Below are 9,377 nucleotides of genomic sequence, written 5' to 3'. Positions count from 1 at the left end.
TTAAAAATTACTGCATGCTAGTCACCACTTTGTAAAAATGACAAAAAGTAATCACGTTAATACGTTAATCATACAAAGCAAAAATGAGTTTTGTTTCTGAAATAATTTTGCTGTCTTCATCATATTTGGGAATAGCTGGAAAAACTGGTGACCCAATGGGAATTTGTGATACCAAATTGCTTAGTAAAACCAAGAGCAGGCTGTGAGGAACTAGAAGGAAACTAAGAAAGTGACTACACCAGATTTGCAAGTAAAATTTGTTCAGTTGCAAACTAAATTTAGTGTTCCAAATTGCAAGATAGTGCATAAGGGAAGGGATAATGTTTATTCCTCAGAAAATAGCTGATATGTTTTAAAACAAAGATGGCTACTTTGGAAACACATCGGGCAGTTCTCCCTGAGCTGCCTGCAATGCTCGAGAAGTACTGTGAAGACGAAAGAAACTGCATTAAAATACATACAAAATGAAGTTGGAAATATCACCAAATATATTATGATATCCCTTTTGTGAAGCACGGTGATGTCCTCGCCCTGAATGCATCTTCAGATTTGGGCCATTTTGGAGTACCCCCGTGCAATCTGGTTTTAGATGGCATGCACCAGGGCACTGCACCCCTGCAGGCTGTGCCCAGCACCACTACAGCCCTGGGCGGCACAAGGGTGGCCCCAGTTGTGAGAGCATGGCTGTCTGTCCGTCCCTGTGCTGGCACAGTGGCCAGGCTGCAGGTCTTCCTGGGCCTCAGCTCAGCCGAGCTGCAGGTAACACCTAAGCTGCATCAAGTCTGCCAGGGCAGAATTACTCTTCAGAAATGTTTTGATCAAATTTGAAATAAGAGAGTTGATTCATCCCATGGCTTGCACCATGAGACTTTGAGCCTGGTGCCTGGAAATAGGAAGACTTGCCATTGCAGGAAGGCAGGGGTATGGGGTACCTGCCTTTGCAGGCAGTGGGCAGGAGGGAGTCCTCTGCTAGGCACTCCACAGTGTTTTAATTAGACCCCAATTAACTTTTCTTCCCTGGCTGTGAAGAAGGCTTGGAGTCCAGCCAGGCAAATCAGATTTCTAAAAATGGATGAAAATACTTGGGGAAAGGACTTCTCTGTGAAAGGAGACTGAAAGATGACCTTGTTTATAAAAGGAGTGGGTGGGGGGAGCAACACAATGGATGGGTACAAAATGAGGAGTGATACTGTGCTATCTTGCTTTCCATTTATCAGTAAATGGCAGGTGAATGATAGACAAAGACAATGCATTTAAAGTTCTTTTTAATGGAACATTTGTTTCTATGGTGCTGACATGTGACACCTAGTGCCATTAGACAATTTTGAGGCAAAGAGGATGAGAACATTTATGTGAATAATGGGAAGAGTAACATTTGTGTTTTTTTCCTACAATCTCCTTAGCATTTTGCTTAAAGGATTATTTTCTTAAACCACTTTCCTTTTCATAATTAGGTTTTATGAACTCACCTTCTCTCAGATGATGACTAGGAAGAAAATTCCCATATGAAGAATTTGTTTCGTAATTGTCAACAGACAGTTGGATTTTATGTGGTGTCTTGCTCTGAGCACTGAGATAAAACACCAGACAGTATACAGATCTCTGTAGTAGTTCTCATGTAATGTTAAATACTTGTGTGATTTTTCTCTCTTTCACAATCCATTAACTATGGCTTAACATGGGTATTTGTGACTATGACTGGCCTCACTGCACTTCACTTTGTGTCTGTCCCTGGCTGGACTGCTGCTCATAATCTTATAATGTGCTTAAAGACTAATTTGGAATGTCACATAAAGGTAGCTGCTGTTTTTATTTAAGGCTGTGTTGCATCTGCAGGTTATAAGCTTAGCTTATAACTAAGCAAAAGACTTCCATGGTTCCTTCTAGTTTCTAAGGGCAGCATAAATTTTGCTTCTAAGCTGTAAAATCCTTTGAGGCTTTAGGGTCTGTTTAGCTTTCCAGTCATTTCTGTCTTTCTGTCAGCTTTCATCCAGGAGCTGACACCTCTTTGGATGCTTGAGCTAATACATTTTCGATTCCTACATCTGTGGCTCACTGGAGGCCTTGTTAGTACAAGCTACTTGTATCCTGCTCTAAAGAGCACTTAATGATCTTTACAAGGAGCTGAAGCTTTATTTGGGTTGTTTTGATGAGCATTTTTTGGTTGAAGACAGAAATCATGCAGCTGATTTTAGAGTCTGATGTGTCATTTTGTGTTTGACTCAAAACATACACTTCTACCATTTCTATATACCCAGAAATGTTACTGGCTGAATTTACAGCCAACCAAGAAAAAACACTCAATCAATAAAGTGTGCTTGGTTCCTTAAAAGCTGAAAATAGCAGAATCCTTTGGAATACACAAATACCACGCATGTTAGTGCAACAGTTAGATCAAGTAACCTTTGGGGAAAATATTGCATTGCATGGACAACTGAGAGCCATTATGGTTGTGTTACAGCACAATTTGCCTAGACTAAAACAAAGATTTCAGTAAAGACAGATTAGTGCTGAATCACAGATTCCCATCAATTGCAGCAATGTTTTGCCTTTGAAAGGAAAAGTGATCTCGGATTTTTTTTAATGGAATTCAACCTAGGTAAGCAATGAAGTACCTCAGAAATGAGAAATCGAGACAAATGAAGTGAGATTTTTATAAAACTAAATTTATATGGTAAGATACTAGAAAAAGGTGTGCATGTGCTTATGTTTTTGTGTCTGGTTGTGTGTTTTGTTGATTTTCTAGAATACACAGGGTGTTTAGAAAAACACTTGCAAACATACAAACTACAAAACCAATGTTGCTAATTTTCTGTATTTAATATACAATACTTACTGCATTTGTATTCATTTTACATTTTTAGATAAAAGAAAAATATAGCTAGAAGGGTGAAGCAGTTTTAAATACAAAACTAATTTTTTGCATTTTTACTTTTCAATAATTTGGGAACAACTAAAGAGAACTCGACACTGTGAAAAATTTTATTATATTGATTTTCATACTGAAGCCTCAGCACCCAACAATAAATACACAACTTTGCTTTTCTTGCACTGCCAGCAGCAAAACGTTCAGTTTCAAAGGACTGTAATTCTGATATAATACATTATTGATAGCTTTCTGTGTGCCTTAATTTAATTCTGCTGTATTGACACATGATTAGTTTTGCAGTCAACCATCTTTACAAACTTGTAAAAGCTAAAGAATATGTTATATGGTAAGGTGCATGCTCCGATGAACTTCAATGCAGTCAACGTAAAGTAGCCCCAGCTGAGGGTGTTCTTAAAGCAGAAAGCCCCATAGGGTGAAATTTGGGACACAGAGCAGGCATGCAGTTAGATCAAAGGGCTTTGTTCGAAAGCTTGCAAAGGGAGCTCGAGAGTTTCCCAAGTGTCTGTGTTACTTCCCAGCCATTCTGTACAGCAGAAACATACATTTTCCTAATGTGTATATGGTGATCAGCAGCTGTGCAAGAAGAGGAGAGAAGCTGCAGGATCTCCTGTACAGCAATGGTGCAAAACTTCTATACCACAGTTCACAAGTTGTAGCCCCTTCATGTCATATTGATGACTAAAAGGTAAACCAGTATATATTTGAGTAACAATTCAAGAAATCGCTGTTACACATTCTGTACCTCTGCAGGTGATTTTGTATTTCACGCACAGGCGATTCTAATGCTGAATGCAAAGAATGTAAAGAACACTGACTAGTAACCAGTAAGCACAGAATAAACCCCGAAATGATGCACCTTTAAAAGAAACAGTAACACACGCACCTTTTCATGTTTGTACCCTGATTAAAAGAACAATATGAATTTCAAGTATGAAGTGATACAGTGAAATCATGTCCTGTGAATAGGTATCAATGGTAGTTTAGGTAGTACAGTTTGCACCATAGGTAAATTTCCATCTTGCAAAAGAGAATCCTACTGCACATGTACGTAAAGTGACTTGAAATGCTAAAACCCAACATGCCAACTGTTGCACTGGTATAAACTGATACAATGCTGTAGAAGTCAACAGGACTATGCTGATTTTCACCAGCTGAGTATATGCCCTAAGGTGAATGAAGAAGAGTATTCCAAACTGCTTTGCATATTTTCCTTGAATTATCAAATCCTAGACACCTCCAGAGCAAATGATATTTTATGACAAAAAAGGTGGAAAAAAGAGAAAAAAGAAAGAAGTCAAACAGCACTAGAGGCTGTTTTAATTTTTTGAATGTATTTCATGTTCATGTTTGGTCTTTTTTTTTCTTTTTTTTTTTTTTTCCTTTTTTTTTTTTTTTTTTGTAAAATTATACTGAGAAATGAAGGTACTGAGAGAGATTCTGATTTGCTAACAGATATTGGTCTGGTGTAATATTGATTAATAAAGTTACTCTGGATGTGTCTCAGAAGCTGTCACTGTTCACAGTATTCTGTAAACCTGAAACCACAAGTTTTAATAATGCCTTTTGAGAACATAAGTTATCTTGCAGATTCTGAAACCAGTATCCTGTGAGAGTTACAAACAGGCTTAACTTTATACAAGTCTTCTGTTAACTTCGGTGGGATTTGTAATGTGTAAGGTAGGCACACATGGAGCAGTAAGAACTGAATCTTATTTCTGATACATTTCTGTACCAGCATCCTGCTTTTCTTCACATACCCAAATGCCCCTAAGAAGTGCACTTCTGAACTTTTGTATAAAAAAAGCAATGAAAAGAAATTTTGAGAGAAATAATGTTACTAAAGACTTTTATCACACATTACCTTTACATAGTATTCTTGATGATTTACTAAAGTTAAGCATCCTTATACAGACCTGAGCTGCCTGACACTGAAATTTGCAGACTTACAAGGCCAAATTCTTGGTTTCATTTAACTGTATTCAGTGGAGTTACAAGAAGATTAAATCACGCTAAATGATTTAAAATACTTTAAACCCCCAATCCTATTTCATGCAATTGTCCATGCACACACCCCGCCCCCCCGCCCTGCCCCTAAATTTGCTGTCTTTATGCTTTTGTTTAGGCAGCAATCTTGCTTCAAGCCCAGGATGGCAACTTTATCACCACAAAAAACTTTATTCAGTTACAAGATGCTGCACAAACACAGCCCCTGGCTTAAAGCATCTGGAATCAACAGATACCTGCTGGACCTGCTACAAACAAACTAAAGCCAAAGGCAGTCTATATAATGTTTTCTAATTTTAATTTTTCAGACAACATTCTCCCACTATCCGTAAAATTAGGTCTACAACAGCATTTCAGAGTAATCTGCTTATTCCTTTACATATTAAACCAAAGATGCTCTAAAGCATAAAAAATACTAAATCTGAACACACATATAACTTTAGTTGCAAAACTCAGTGTACAGTATGAAGCTTATTTATAATTTTTTCTGACTGATCTATCTTTCTGTCTAAGAAGCTAGCTTCACTTCAACAACCAAAACTGTATACTAATTGCAAATAAAGCAGCAAGACTCAACACTTTTTTTGTAACTACCCTTCTGCAGGACTAAAGTGTTTTCATAAGAAATAATATACTGAATTATAATAGCAATAATTTAGATTAATGTCAAATAACTTGAAGATAAATGTGTCCACTTCTTCAATAAAAACTGACCCCATTTACTGGTGTCTTGGTGCTGTTATTAACCATGTGTCCTCACAACTACGGTCAGTTACTAAAGTAAAGCCTTTTTCTGCAAATACTTTTTGTGAGCAACTATACTCACATGAGTAAACCCCTCCCTGCTCTGTGGGACTGCTCAGGTGAGGTACAGTATTTATGTGTTTGCAGACTTAGGCCTTCAGACAGAAGAGTATCAAGCTAGTGAGGAAGTATAAATACACACTGTTACACAGAAAGTAAAAGACAGACCCATGAAAGCACCCTGTGATGCCTTTGGGAGTCATAATATAAACATTGTTTCCAAAGTATACAGTTCCAACTTCTAAGACATTATTTTGAGGGTATAATTTTTCTTTAACTAGAGCATTTGAAGACATTATACTTTTAAAGCTGTTCAAAGTAATGCAGCAAAATATTACATTAACAATAAAACCTATATGAGCTTCAAAGGCAGATACAGACCACTTAAATGAACTGGAATGAAATGGACCATAAATACATTAATCTGAATGCTTGTTAAGAATTTACATGGAAATTAAAGACTACAAGGAAAGCATGAATGTTCATCTGTGGGCTTGGTTTCAGTGCCAAAATCATACAGCTTTGTGGAGAAAACAGGTCCTATTGGAAAAATAAATGGCACCTCTATATTTTTCCTGTCTTACGTATTTTAAAATGTGTTTCTTGCCTTAACAGAAGTGACTGCCTTGCTTGTGAAAGGTGCCTGGCTTAGAGTCCTCAAGACTCTTTCAGTCCCTGTTTCAACTGGAACTGGCTCTCATTCCTTACCAAAAGGCACTGTCATGACGTAAACTTCTTTGCTCACATTGCTGTGACTCCAAGTGGGTTGTAACAGGGAAGTTCAATCTCCAGGCAGAGAAATTTTGAACACTGTGGAGATTGACAGTGAGATTGTTTAACAGTGCTGAATGCAAGGCAGGTGTCATGGACATTGAATTCTATTTGTTAGAATCTAAACAAGACAACTTCACTCTCATGACCAGTGAAAGGACTTGAGGAAATGGCATGAAGCTGAGTCAGGGGAGGTTTAGGTAGATACCAGGAAAATGTTTTTCACACAGAGCGTGGTTGAGAACTGGAACAGGCTTCTCAGGGAAGTGGTCAAAGCACCAAGACTGACAGAGCTCAAAAAGTGTCTGGACAATGCTCTCAGGCACATGGTGTGATTCTAGGGGTGTCCTGCGCAGGGCCAGGAGTTGGACTTGATGATCATGATGGGTCCCTTCAAACTCAGCATATTCTGTGATTATAAGATTCCCTTAACATCAACCACTAAAAAATGACAAAAGTTTTTAGACAGTGCTGTCCCACTCTCTCCTGATAGAGTAATGATCTTCTATTCAACTTCTGCACAATAGAAAGGACAATGGCAGCGGTGTAGGCAAAATAAAACAAATCAAATCAAAACAAAGCAAAGCTGGAAAACCACTGGGTTGCTAGACATCTAGGGAGAAAAAGCCTCTAATGTCATGATGCTGCAGTCCTTCTATCATGTTATGACAGGTAACTTCAGTTCAAAATGTGCATGGCAACCAAAACTTTCACACAAGCATATCCCCACTGAGCTTAACAAGCTACCTTGTACAGTGTCACATCCACAAACTTCTAGCCAGCAACCAATTTCTCATGTACATTTTAACTGCAACCATGGCTGCACCCACCTTTCTTAAAAGGGACTCCAAGATAAAGTCCCTGCAAGAAATCATGATGGGGTTCCGGTCTTCCTGAAAAAAGATTTGAGAAGAACTTTTTATTTAACTAGCACTCTGCAAACCCAGGCTACATTATGAACCCAGTTTGGTGGGGTTTTTTTCTATTACAGATGAAGGATGATTGTTTGAGATGTATCATCTACCTGGAATACAACATTCTCTTTTCCCACAGAATGTCCAGAAATCAGTATCACTTTCTTTTGTGTAGCAGGAGTTTTCTTAGGGAAGTTCTTACAACACTGCTGTTTAAAAAGCAAAAAAAAGTGAACTGTCAGAGAAATAGTAAGTATATCATCCTCCCTGGATCATGGAAAGACTTTTCCTCAAGAGAAAGGTTTGGGGGTTAAGGTCTGTTTGTCCCTAGTAATTAGGGCAGGGCTTTATAAACTGAACTGCCATAGCCAAAAGAAAAGGAATGAGCTGACTGCCTACCTGAACACAAGTTATCTTGAGAGCTGGGGACTGTTTCATAGTTGCTTTGCCTCATGCTGGGAGGAAACCTCTCCCTGGGAATAGTGATCTTGGGGACAGGAAGAGGGGTAAGCAGTAGGAGGCTGGCATTTCATCTTTTTTGCATCCATTAAAAACTTCTGTATAACAGAACCATCATTGGGTGTTCTTGTAACTGTGTGCATCAAAGACAGTTTTCCAGAGATCTTCTGTAAATGATCTTCTGAATCAAAAATTGTTTTGGCTGACCAAATACTTTATGGTCAATCCAATCTATTCTAGCTCACTGCTTTGCTTGAATCAAAAAGTATAAAAGTAGCACACACTTTGCCATACTTGACTGTACTATTTCCCACTTTCTAATGAGGAGCAAGTTAAAAACAGAGTAAAAATCACTGTCTGCCTGCAGACTGGGGGGCTGCAGAATCACAAAGCAGTAATTTAGCTCACAGCTTCTTCAGTGGCAGCGGAAGTATGAGCAGGGTCAGACAGAAGTGACAGGCAACTGCTACTTGCAGTGAGAGGAAGCAGCGTGCTGGAAGACTGTTGAGGAACAAACTCCCTGTGGTTTCTTTCACAAAGAAGGATGATCAGGGATAAGGAAAGGACAGCTCGAGTGGTTGGGTGATCTATCACTATATGTATTTAACAAACGCCAGAGAACTACTGTGTAGAATTAGAGGTTTCCCATCCCTGTAACTGTGAAATTTGTCTCTGTGCCAAACCTAGTTGCTCACGCTTAATGGAAAGACCAAAATTAGCCACTCTGTGCCAACACTTACCCTGCCACCCACACACACACACTGAATAGAACAAAATGCTCCACGCCTCACATTCTGCATTTTTGGAGGTTGCATAACAATAGTTAACATTAGCTCTCAGATTGGCACAGCAGCTCAGAAAGCTCCGTTCCTGTTGTACAACCTACAGAAACTTTTCTTTTCCCATGGCAGAGGATTTTGCATTATTACTTACACTGGGTGTCGGACAGACCTGCTATGCTCTCAGACCTACTCCTGTAAGATAGTGAACCATCTGGACTGATCCAGCAAAACTTGCATGTGGATAATCTTATCAAAATCCAAGTGTGCAAAACCATGCTATTTTGGATTGCCACAATTGGGCTGCAGTTTGCAGGAGTCAGCTCGTAGTGCACACCATCGCACATTAATAGACTGTTGGTGGCTCTCCTGCAGTAGAGCTATATGTTCTCCATTTCTGCAGCTGAACTACAGGCACTGTCTCTGTGGCCAGCTTAATCTGCTCTTGAGCTGTCTCATAAGGTTTTTTTGGTATCCACCCAGAAAAAGCTCTTGCTTCTACAAAATCTGATTTAAAAAATAGAGCCGTTGCTGTGTTGAAAAATTGCACTGGAACTCATAACCTGAACTGGCATAATAAGTATCTGACATTAAAATCCCATGCAAGAGTCTTGCTTTATCATCTTATGTTTATGAAAGTAAATTACAGGAGAAAACAAAACATGTGGGAAAAAAGTCTTCCCCCTACTTTTATATGCAACTTCTTCACATAGTCAAATTCACTTGCCAACGATCCTACTCTCTTGCCCATTTTTC

The sequence above is a fragment of the Myiozetetes cayanensis genome, unplaced genomic scaffold (assembly GCF_022539395.1).
Source record: "Myiozetetes cayanensis isolate MyiCay16 unplaced genomic scaffold, myiCay2020 scf1, whole genome shotgun sequence".
In the NCBI taxonomy this organism is placed as follows: domain Eukaryota; kingdom Metazoa; phylum Chordata; class Aves; order Passeriformes; family Tyrannidae; genus Myiozetetes; species Myiozetetes cayanensis.
The sequence above is the reverse complement of the archived record's forward strand: the minus strand, read 5'-3'. Positions refer to the sequence as shown.